This window comes from Esox lucius, chromosome 2 (genome assembly GCF_011004845.1).
Source record: "Esox lucius isolate fEsoLuc1 chromosome 2, fEsoLuc1.pri, whole genome shotgun sequence".
NCBI classification, from domain to species: Eukaryota; Metazoa; Chordata; class Actinopteri; order Esociformes; family Esocidae; genus Esox; species Esox lucius.
In genome coordinates, this window is record NC_047570.1 from 23,565,569 (window position 1) to 23,578,199 (window position 12,631).

At 43.7% G+C, this 12,631-nt stretch overlaps 1 protein-coding gene across 2 annotated transcripts in view; it reads left to right on the plus strand.

The window, feature by feature from the left end:
* The window catches only part of LOC105025714 (carbohydrate sulfotransferase 8), a 254,513-nt gene that overhangs the window by 237,661 nt on the left and 4,221 nt on the right, over positions 1-12,631 (plus strand). The gene's annotated exons all lie outside the window — the stretch shown is intronic.

Consider the following 12,631-nt stretch of genomic DNA (forward strand, 5'->3'; position numbering starts at 1 on the left):
ACTTTGGGACTGCAGCTCAGATCACCACACCATGAATAAACAATGGGCTGTTGCTGTACACACAGGTCCGGGAAAAATGAAGAGACCTTGCACCTTTTTCTTCCCTTTCCAAAAAAGTCGAAAAGGAAGGTTTTGAGTGAGGAGCAGAAGGGTTAAAATTAATTATCAGCAACCATCACGGATGAGTTTCAAAAGAAAGTTTTTTGTTTCTGGTCAATTTGAGCGTCTAATCGAAACCCACAAACATTGATTCTCCAGATACTCAACAAGTCTGAAGAAGGCCAGTTTTAATGCTTCTTTAGTCAGCACAACAGTTTTCAGATGTGCTAATGTAATCACAAAAAAGGTTTTCTAATGATCAATTAGCCTTTTAAAATAATTAAACTTGGATTAGCCATTGGAACACAGGTTGCTGATAATGGGCCTCTGTACACCTATGTGAATAATCCGTTGAATATCAGTAGTTCCCAGCTACAGTAGTCATTTACAACATTAACAGTGTCTACACTGCACTTCCAATCAATTTGATATTATTTTAATGGACCAAAAATGTGCTTCTCTTTTAAAAACAAAGGCATTTCTAATTGAACCCTTGCATTTGAACGGTAGTGTATGTAAAACTGATATGGGGTGTAATACTGTAGGTTTAGATGTTGGACGCAGAAAGGGTTTGATAAGAACAGATGTTTTTCTATTCTGCAATTGTATTATCATCCTGGCACTTAATTACATGTGAAGCCTGCTGTTACTGCAACATCTGTGACGGTACAAGACGCAAAAGAATACCAATAATATTCTTTGTAATGAGACATTTGCATATGCAAATATACTATGTCACTCTTTTTCCAAGACCAAACACATGATGTAGGCTCCTGGACGGGAATGCAGGCCTGTGAAGGAAGCACCCAAGTGTGTCTGGATCATCTGGATCCTCTAGTGAGTCAGAATCATTCCTCTAGTGGAAACCAACAGCACTGTTGTTGTTCTTCACAGCCACACCACCATCTAGCCCAGACATGTATGTTACAGCAGTCCTGCAGTGTGCACCTCTGACTCACACACAAACACATCTTGCTAAAAGCCAGATGTCTCATTTGTCTGATTACCCGGTTTTCCAGTGAAATCTGCACTATTCATATCGGCAGTATTTGTGTTTTCTTACAATCATTTGACACATTGGCTCTCTCCCCTGTTGGAGTTGGTGGAGAAATTGGAGATGTCCCTCCTGTATCACACACGACACGCACATATTATCCCAATTATAGCGTGTCCAGTACGCTCACTGTCAAATTACCAGCTCTGGGAGCCGAGCCGCACCTCTCTCTCCATTTCTCCTGAACCTCCCACAACTGCCTGGCATTTTCATTGACAGGAGAAGAAAGGCAGCCGAGACACAAAGAGATAGAAGCCAGGCAGGGTGTGGGCGAGTGGCGAAGGATAAGGCGGGGTGATGGAGCATTTTAAATGCTAAAACTCAGTGATCAGAAAGAGTCAGACGAGGGTGTGGGGGAAATGCATGGCAAGCTGAACCATTCAACTGGCAGCAGAGGAGGACAGTAACTACAGATCAGGCGCAATAGGCAGATTGTACAAGGCTGTCTCTACCACATACCCAAGGTCACTATACTCCTTAGTGCATGCCCTCTGATTTTGATTGAGTTATTTTGGATTGTTTTCTCTTACGTGGGTACATCAGCACTGCACCATGCTGGAGGTGGCCGTTACTAACCCAGCCGTTTCATATATAACAGAATTAGGATCCACAAGTAGCTGTGTGTGTTTCTCGTCTCCCAGTGACACCTCAGCACTGGAGACCCGGGGGTGCGAGCCACCTGACGTCGGTGGGAGTTATTTCAGGCGTCGGAGAGCGTCAGTCAGATGGAAAGAGACAGCATCGTGTGGAGCAGAGCGGCACCACAAACACCGCTCTCATTAGTAGCAAGCTCTGGACCAAGCTGAGTAAACTGCCTTACAATCTTTATCCGACACAGCACAGCATGCCACAATACAGCCACCGGATATCAGACAGTAAGGCAGAGCTGCTCTCCAAAATAACACTGAAGTATTATTGTCGTCATATGCATTGCTGGCTCTTGGCATTTTAAGGAGGGTGCCTAAGCATTTTGAAACAAATGCTGATGTGATATGAATCTGATTCTTTGGTGAATCATTGTAGCAGGCTAAATGTGCAGACGTTGAACATTGCATCAAACTTGTGCTTTGCTAGCCAATGAGAAAAGAGTGAGAAACACCAGGCACGATAGACAATGACTTAATCTGAATCAACCAATCATCACAACAGACATCAATCCTTACATTGTAATGCTGTGAGAGAGCAGTAATACTGTAGTCTAAGCTAACCATCAGTTGCTGGCTAACTAGCTAGCTGCTATAGTGAAGGAACATCGCATAAAAGATTTATTCCAGGGCTTCTGCGAATAACAAATACTTATTTTAACCTCTCATTTTAGGTTGGTTGTGTAATATGTTGTTTGCTTGTGCATAATTTATAGGTAGAATTATTGTCATACCTTACTTAGCCATGAGATTCCAAGTCTGAAAGTGAGTGGGTTTGATGACATGGGCCACATACCGGCACATTGGTACATCATTTTTGGGGACCTGTTTGGTCTCAACAGTACCACTTTTTTAATCAGCTGCCAAAACTGTCTGAATGTTTAATCTTTGACAACTGTTAGTTTCACTGTTGTGTCATTGCAGGCGCAGGCTGACGTAATGGACTAGCGTCCTTGTACATCAGCAAATGTTGGAAATACAGATTATTATTCAAGCACTGAAGGAGTTAAAGATCTCTGCAAATCATGAACACTTATTAAAAATGTATTGAGTTTGAAGTTTTGTTGGTAATAGAAAATGTGCTAAGGTTCTTTGGAGGAAGCTACACCCATAGGATGGTATGGCCACTCCCTCCAAATCAGAACAGTTGTAACATGCTGTATGCACTCATGCACATTAGCCTCTGGACAAGTTTTTTTTATTAGTAGTTGTTGTTGGACTACAGTGATATTTCAATAAAGATGAATGCCCTAGGGTCTTGCCTGTGTCTTTCTAGACACAGTGTCGTGTGTCTCTTAGATTTGTAACAAACACTACCTCTTATACATCATTATACCTTATATAAATTAGCAGGCTGGCCATCCTTTAATGCTAGACAAAGGAAACACAGTAATATTTATAGATTTAAGGCTGTTTTAGGGCAGCTGTCAATATATTTAAGCACTTTATTCACATTAAAGAGTCATGGATCTAAGATGTTAAACCTGTATTTTATAGTATGTAGTGTACTGTCCCCAACACATCAATGCAGTCTTGTAAGAAAGCTTTTAGCTATGCTGCCCCATCATCTTGAAACACTTTGCAGAAGATGCTGAAATTAGAAAGCTCTTCCAAACCCGTCTATGCACTTGCAACATTTAATGGTTTGCATTTATATTGTGTTTTATCTATATATGCTGCTTTCTTTGCCAGGGCTCACTTGAAAAAGAGATTGCAATCTCAGTGTGACCTCTGGTTAAATAAAGGATAAATAACAAAATAAGTAGCAGGGGTGTTGCTATTAGTTTGGCTGAGGATGATGTTGTTTGTTCTTTGTTTCTGCTGCTGTTTTTTTATTGTGATCAGCAGAGGAGTGCAGATGCAGTGAGGGAGCACATTACACAGCAAGAAGAAATTACAGGCTGGAGGCTGGAGGCCAAAGGTGGGGTACTTGAGAGGAGAGGAGAGACAAGGCACTTGCGGGAGAATGTTTGAAAAAATAGGAGAAGCCTGTGACTGGGGAAAGGAAGTTAGGAGAAAATAGGAGAGGCTTAAGGCTAAAGAGGAGTTACGATAGAGGCCTGGAGTGTTATTGAAGGAGAGGCGGGGTTTTTGAGTCTGCCAGGCATGTTAAGAATGCATCGCTCATTTTCAACAACACAGAAAAAGTCAGGCGGTTGAGCTCAAGTGTCGAGCTCAACAATTCCTGTTGCCAATATCCTGTATTTCTGCTGAACTCATAAAGGCAGCTTCCAAGGTTTGCTTTTGACAGGTAATCAATCTGAACAATGTCCGTGTGCAGGTCAGTGTCAAGGAGCAATACGATCTCAGGCTATGTTTCTCCTCTAATCCCCTCCACCTTCAAATGTCTGAGATGTTACTCCAATTTTGAGAGACAGCAATCTTCCCCTTATAACCTGTGGTAACCCCTGGCGCTCCTCATCCTCCCTGGATTACTGACTTGAACTGTGGTCACTGAAGCTTAGGCCATAGATGTGTACAGGGAGGCTGTCCCCTCTGCATTGTGTTTCACTCAGCATTCCACCCACTGTTCCAGAGCTCCACTCACATGTCCGCCCTCATCAGGCCTGCCTATTATCAGTAGGGCCAGTGACAGGAAAACAGGGAGTGTGTGAAAACAGCACAGCTTACTTAAAAGAGAGGCCAGGGTAAACAGTGACAGGGCCAATTCCACTTACCAATCACACAGCAAATAGAGGTGAGCAGGCAGAGCACTGCTGATTAACAAAGACACAGGAGAAGCTGGCATTTCAACTAGAGAGGAGAGAGGGTCCGCGGGCCCACAGATTATGTCTAGTCTGAACACAGACACCACAAAGAAACGCTTGTGCCCGTGTCCCTTTACCTGTCTTTTTCTGCTCCTGTTTGACCTTCCACTCAGTGCTCCATCTCTGTGGCCCCCACTCAAAGCCAACCAGCTGGCGCTTTTTCCCATGAACGTGCCGCTTCAACCTTTTCCTAATTTCTGGCGGTGAACCAGGCAAGTTCCTCCTTTTTAACTTTGATTACGACCTCCATTACCCTGTCTGAGCTGTCATTGAGAGGGGAGCGGCTCCTAAAATGCCACCCCAGCGTGTATGTTCTGCAGATAGGTCAAGAGCTTCTCCAACATCCTAATAAGATGGGTGCCAATTAGAGCCTCCTGGAACTGGAGCTTCGGCCCAGATAATTCACTTAACCCATGGACGGCAGCTGACAGGTAACATTTGTTTACACGTCCCTGCGTTCACAAGCTGCCAACCAGCTCTGCATCTGACAGCTCTGCATCGCATCGGAAACCGCACCCTGCCACAAGGCTGCATACGTCACTCACAACACTGGAACCCGCCGTTTCCATGGAAATAAACCGTACGAAGAAACTGCGTGCGTTTCCTTACCTTGAGCTTGTTATAAACTAATAAGCAGCAGTGTCATGACGCTGTTGTTTGAACAGCTGTGAAGCCGCCGGCATGAAAGTAAACTACTGTGAAAACAATATACTGAAGAGGGTATCTGTGTAGAGGCAGGAGGCATCTCAGTGGTATTATTAATAACTTTCTTTAAGCTTCCTTCCACAGCTTTCAGTTTTATTCCACTGAATATTGATGTGATTTAATATGCTTAGCTTGCAGCTCAGAAATATGAGCCAAACCATGTGTTATTTATGCTTCATAGGCTGCTGATTAATGCAGTGTGGTTGTGTGCTTTCCAGTCCTCAGACGTCCACTAATAAGGCTGCATAACATCAGGGCGATTTACGAGCCTGTTCAATCTCTGACCTTCAGCTGGGATCAAAGGTTCAATAGAAGCCAATACATTTGCAGCATATCGCTGTGAACATATGATGTAATTTATGTGTTTGCTAATAACACTATATTTACGTGTAACCTCTGAGGACCTGTGAAATGGAATTGTGTTTAGAGGGAAATTAAAGAGGACAGGGTTGGTATGAGGTCAAAGGGATATAGCGACCTATTTTAGATTTGATTTAACACACGTATCAGAAGGATTCTTAGTCCCCTTACGCACTTGAAAACATTTTTGTTTTCCTAAATATCCGTAACCAGAACCATGAGACGTATCATTAGCCCTGACTGGCAATATGTTCATGATTAAAGTCACACAGTCTCCATTATCTTTTGGATAAATATCACTATTTTAAATTCCAACAATATTTTCTACCACCCATAGCCAGGTATTACACTGTAACGGTTCCCCATGACTTCCACCATAAAGAAAATCTCCTTGTTCTTCATAAGGCTGTGCCCGATAGTGGTTTTAGATAATGTTCAATATCCTCCAAGTTGATGGGGTCATACTGACCCAATGTGTTGTTGTATTATCATAAGAGCAAATCACTATCAAGCTTCATTAGAGCCACCCAACAGAATGGCCAAAGGGCCCATAGACAGACCAGAACTCTGAGTTCTTATCAACCCTCCACAGCTGCGGACCTCACCAGCCCAAGCTCTGAGGATACTGCAGTAGCTGCCGATTGCTGTAACGTCTTTTATCTATTACTACAACCTGCTACATCAATGGACCAGAACTTACAAACTAATATCACTGTATCTGGACTGCTGCTGTTAAACCATATCACCATCAGTCATTAGGTGAGCCGCAGTAGTTGTGGCCAGGTTGTTGGTGTCAGGGCTCTGTGGGGAGGTGTGCCAGGGAGTTGGGGTCAGGGCTCTGTGGGGAGGTGGGCCAGGGAGTTGGGGTCAGGGCTCTGTGGGGAGGTGGGCCAGGGAGTTGGGGTCAGGGCTCTGTGGGGAGGTGGGCCAGGGAGTTGGGGTCAGGGCTCTGTGGGGAGGTGGGCCAGGGAGTTGGGGTCAGGGCTCTGTGGGGAGGTGGGCCAGGGAGTTGGGGTCAGGGATCTGTGGGGAGGTGGGCCAGGTAGTTGGGGTCAGGGCTCTGTGGGGAGGTGGGCCAGGGAGTTGGGGTCAGGGCTCTGTGGGGAGGTGGGCCAGGGAGTTGGGGTCAGGGCTCTGTGGGGAGGTGGGCCAGGGAGTTGGGGTCAGAGCTCTGTGGAGAGGTGGGCCAGGGAGTTGGGGTCAGGGCTCTGTGGAGAGGTGGGCCAGGGCTCTATGATGAGGTGGGCCAGGGAATTGAAGGACTGATGAAAGGCTAGTGGCTGCTGGCTGTGCAGATCTCTATCTACTATTGACACAGCCCTACAGGGGGCCTGGACACACTCTGTTTCCCTCTGTGTTCCTCCAGGCTCTCTTTTCTAATATTTAGAACAGCCAATTTAACAAGTACCTCCTTGTGTTGAAGGCCACGATCCTTCATTTAACAAGCTCATTATTTCACCTTGTTTTTGTCCTTCATGCTTCTCAGTGCTGTCGCCATGCCTTTGTGGGTTGGTTGTGGTGGTGGCAGTCGAGGATGGAGGTGTTTGATGTCTATCATATCAGAGGTCTTTCACAGGGAAAGGCGATAATGGATCCCACTAATGATGTGGTCTTTTCTTTCATGACCACAATAACACAGACTTGGCCAACATTAATATTCAAAGCCGTGACGTAGGAGGACCTTGGGAAGTTGAAGGTGGGGTTGTGGGAATGCAGTTTCATTATCCACCTTCAATCTGCTCTCGAAGTCAGCTACTGTAATGTACAATCAAAAGAACTCAGAAATTGTTATTGAATGAAAGGAAGTGAATTCCAGCTTTGCGATCTATCACAATGACTGAGTTAAGTCAAGGGTGGCTTGTAGGGTCATTTGATTTAGCAGGGTTTTGTATTTTTGCTACAATTTATGACACAGCATTAAAAGACAAATGAACACACGGTTCACTTGTCACAATTGCACCCTTGAGTGTGTGTTTTCCCGATATTAGCTGGACTTCATGGGACAACACATTTTTAACAATTTATCATTGTTTCACAACCCAGAGAAAATCAATGAAATAAATAGTTAGTTTGGGAGTGGAATTGACTGAGTTTAAAATTGCAATCAAACATAATCACAAAGGCCTATTTAGGGTGGCCAAGCTCGGCAACCAAAGCAGGGACTGTTCTGGTATGTTTGGATGGAGGTCCTGATGCTGCTGGAAGCGGGGCCGTAGGGGCTACTGCTGTAGGGGCCACTCTTCCCTCTGGTCTTAAGACATCCATGCCCCAGGGCAGTAATGGAGACCTCCACATGCGAGTGGTGCTCTCTATCAGATGCCTTAAACTTTTAAGGGGTGTGTGTGTTATCCCCATTGTCATTGTCCTGACAGTCATTTAAGGGGTGAGTGTGTTATCCCCATTATCATTGTCCTGACAGTCATTTTAGGGGTGAGTGTGTTATCCCCATTGTCATTGTCCTGACAGTCATTTAAGGGGTGAGTGTGTTATCCCCATTATCATTGTCCTGACAGTCATTTTAGGGGTGAGTGTGTTATCCCCATTGTCATTGTCCTGACAGTCATTTAAGGGGTGAGTGTGTTAACCCCATTGTCATTGTCCTGACAGTCATTTAAGGGGTGAGTGTGTTAACCCCATTGTCATTGTCCTGACAGTCATTTAGGGGTGAGTGTGTTATCCCCATTGTCATTGTCCTGACAGTCATTTAGGGGTGAGTGTGTTATCCCCATTGTCATTGTCCTGACAGTCATTTAGGGGTGAGTGTGTTATCCCCATTGTCATTGTCCTGACAGTCATTTAAGGGGTGAGTGTGTTATCCCCATTATCATTGTCCTGACAGTCATTTTAGGGGTGAGTGTGTTATCCCCATTGTCATTGTCCTGACAGTCATTTTAGAGGTGAGTGTGTTAATCCCAGTGTCATTGCTGAATTCCCAATCCTGATGCATTTATATCCTGGCAATCTAATAACCCCCCTAATTCCTGAAAGACCTTCCAGTTACATCACTTGTCGGATTTCTTCCTGTGTGGTGGATGAGGTGAGCTTCTCCCCATAATATGTAAACCACTTTTGGAGTCTTTAGAAAAGCAAGAAAAGCACCGTAAAAATGTAACAAAAAAAATAATCTAATGCAGTTGTACTCAAAGGTTTGCATACTCTGGCAGAAATTTAGAATTTTTGCATTGATTTTGAAAACCTTACTGATCATGCACTTGTCTTTTATTTAAGGATAGTAATAATATGAACCCATTTATTATCACATAGTTGTTTGAATCCTTTCTGCATCATAATGAAAACAGAAATCACCCAAGTGGCCCTGATCAAAAGTTTACATACCCTTGAATATTTGGCCTTGTTACAGACACACAAAGTGACACACACAGGTGAAAATGGCAATTTAAGGTGAATTTCCCACACCTGTGACTTTTTAAATGGCAATTAATGTCTTTGTATAAATAGTCAATGAGTTTGTTAATCTCACACATGGATGCACTGAGCAGGCTGGATGGAAAGGGATATAAAAAGATATCCAAAGCCTTGCAAATGCCAGTCAGTACTGTTCAATCACTTATTAAGAAGTGGAAAATTCAGGGATCTCTTGATACCAAGCCAAGGTCAGGTAGACCAAGAAATATTTCCCACAGGTAACCCACAGGTAACCTCAGGAGAAATACAGGCTGCTCTGGAAAAAGACGGTGTGGTTGTTTCAAGGAGCACAATATGATGGTACTTGAACAAATATTAGCTGCATTGTCGAGTTGCCAGAAAAAAAAACTTTACTGCACCAATGCCACAAAAAAGCCTGATTACAATATGCCTGACAACAACTTGACACAACTCACAGCTTCTAGCACACTTTAATTCAGAGTGACAAGACCAAAATAGAGCTTTACAGTCTCAACCATAAGCGCTATGTTTGGAGAGGGGTCAACAAGGCCTATAGTGAACAGAATACCATCCCCACTGACTACCATGGTGGTGGCTCACTGATGTTTTGGGGGTGTGTGAGCTCTAAAGGCAGTGGTCCTCAGCCGTGATATGGGGATGAATGCAACATTTTATCAGAAAACACTGGCAGACAATTTGCATTCTTCTGCACGAAAGCTACGCATGGGACGTTCCAGCAGAACAATGACCCTAAGCACAAGGCCAAGTTGACCCTCCAGTGGTTACAGCAGAAAAGGGTGAAGGCTCTGGAGTGGCCATCACAGTCTCCTGACCTTAATATCATCGAGCCACTCTGGGGAGATCTCAATCTTGTAGTTCGTGCAAGACAACCAAAGACTTTGCATGACCTGGAAGCATTTTACCAAGACGAATGGGCTGCTATATCACCTGCAAGAATTCGGAGCCACATAGACAACTATTACAAAAGACTGCATGCTGTCATTGATGGTAAAGGGGGCAATACACAGTATTAAGAACTAAGGGTATGCAGACATTTGAACAGGGGTCAGTTAATTTTTTTCCTTTGTTGCCATGTTTTGTGTTATGATTGTGCCATTCTGTTATGACCTACAGTTGAATGTGAATCCCATAAGAAATAAAAGACATGTGTTTTGCCTGCTCACTCATGTTTTCTTTACAAATGGTACATATATTAACAATTCTCCAAGGGTATGCAAACCTTTGAGCACAACTGTATAATTTACAAAAATTACCAGAACCTTCTGGAATTTTCATTATCGTAATTTCTATTTGAATAACATAAATCATTAGTACTTATGTGTTCGTATTGTTGAAATGTTTCAGATTTTTGGGGGATCCCCATTAGTCCATGCCTGACTACTCAGACAGATATTTTCAACAGGGCTATTTTTCACTCATTTTAGTCTGAGACTCCTTCGATTACATTCATTCAGGTGATGTCAAAATGAGGGCTGTTGTAAAAAAACAAGGTAATCAGCAATTGGGTCATCTCTTACTAATGTAGTATAGTATTTTCAAAGCCATTGACAAAAGTTCTAAATGTTGCTTTACCCAGGTGTTCTGGCTCTAGCACAACCCATTGGTTTCTAAAACCAATCAAAATGTTTACATTGTTTTTGGGATCTAGATTTGTCTGGGTGGTATTCAGATCCAGACTGCTTGCAAAAATACAAACTAACATGCCCATGCGTGACTTTAGCATTTAGCTGGAGCTCAGAGTTTAACTAATAGCCCCAGTCCAAACAGCAGCACCACAATCGGGGTCCAAGCAGATTTAAAACACAGCACAATACAATATATGAAAATATACATAATACTGCTATATACAGTACAGGAATTCCAGAGTCACAGATAAATAATATTTTCAAAGATCACTAAATTATATTTATATACTGGTACCAATGTTGTATCTATAAATAACTATTGCCCTCTTGGTGTTATTGTGAGCATGGAAACAAAAACCTTTTTGCTCCATGGAATTCTGACTAAATGCTAGATGGGCACAGAAATGCCCATCAGGTCCGGTTTACACTATAGTCCTGTCTTCCGAATCTGGGAGGGCTGTTTTGATGCTGTCTGTAATATGCGTCGGTTAAGTTAAGGGGATGTGTTTTTTCACTAATTTCTTCTCCTCTGTGATTTTCTTACTAATACGTCCACATGGATTTTTAGGATGGTACATAGTTGACATTCATCTGCCCATAAAAGTGTGTCACTGTCTCCCTCACTACAAGTGGCGTCAGCCAAGCAACAGTTTCACATCCATAGTCAAGCTTCTTGTATGTATTATTAGGAGCCCTGTTAACCGCAGCCAAAGCAGCAGGTACTGGACCTGAAGTCAAAAAACACCCAAATCATGCATACATAATACATGTCCGTAGACACCTGTATGTACTTCATTTTGATGACTGCGTTGTAAGCCGAACCTAAAGTAAGGTCCGAGGGTTAATATCCCTTTGCCCTGCCATGTCAGTGAAAGTCTGTTTGGTATATAGTGGTGTAGGCTCTTTCACATGCTATTACAGTACTTATCCACCAGATGGATCAATGCCATCTAAATCCCAGTCAATTCAGAAATTGAATTGGATTCCAGTGAAGAAATGCACTGTATTCGGTTTAGCAGACAGGAAATAAACTGGCTTTGACCCCACTGAGGCTGGCATTGGAATTACTGATGAGCAGAGCAGCACAGAAAAAACTGCACTTAGCAGGAAGCAATTAAACCTCAGGAGATTTCAATTACCAGCCTGTTTGGGTACCAGATCAATAGTAAAGCATGTATCTAGATGAGATAGTCGAAGCAAGGCTTTACAGTGTGTCTGTGTGTGTGTGTGTGCGGCGTGTGTGTGTGTGTGTGAGTGAGTGTGTAGTGTCTCGTTTTTTAATTGCACCGTGTGTCCTGTTATACATGCATGTGTTTTAAATTCAACAATACCTCTACTGAACCATCATTAGGGCTTTGGGATCAAATACCTCCTTACACCCAAACAAGATTAGAAAACGCCCAATTGTGTGCCATCACCTTCCTCAGCCAGCTACCGAAGAATAAAGACAGGCACATTTAAAGAGAAATCCAGACACTATATCCACCCCTTCCCATTCTCCAGTGCATACTAATCTAAAACAACATTTTATCTGGCTCCTGCTTTCTGTTGGTCTGCTTCTCGCTATGGCATATCTGAGTGTGAGAGGAGAGGGGGGTCTGTGCAGATCTCATCACTTATATGGGGTGTAGGGCCACGGCCCACATCTGGGACCCTCTCTCTGCAGGTTCCTATCACTTCCCTCTGCAGATTGGAAGTGACAGCCCACTCAGGCAGAGGTGTCTGTGGCCCTCTCCCATCAGCGGCCATGCAAGCGTCCACGGAGCTGTCGGCCAGATTACACATCAGCAGGAGGGATGGGAGGGGGATGGGGGAGGAAAACAGCCGTGATATGGGGACTTCAGTAAAGGAGATGTCCTTCCTGAGATGGCACACTAAACACATCGCATGTCTGTGCTGCCCTTCTGGTTGGCTGGCTCAGTCACATCTGCCAATAGACGATGCCCTGGCTGTCTGTCTGTCTGTCTG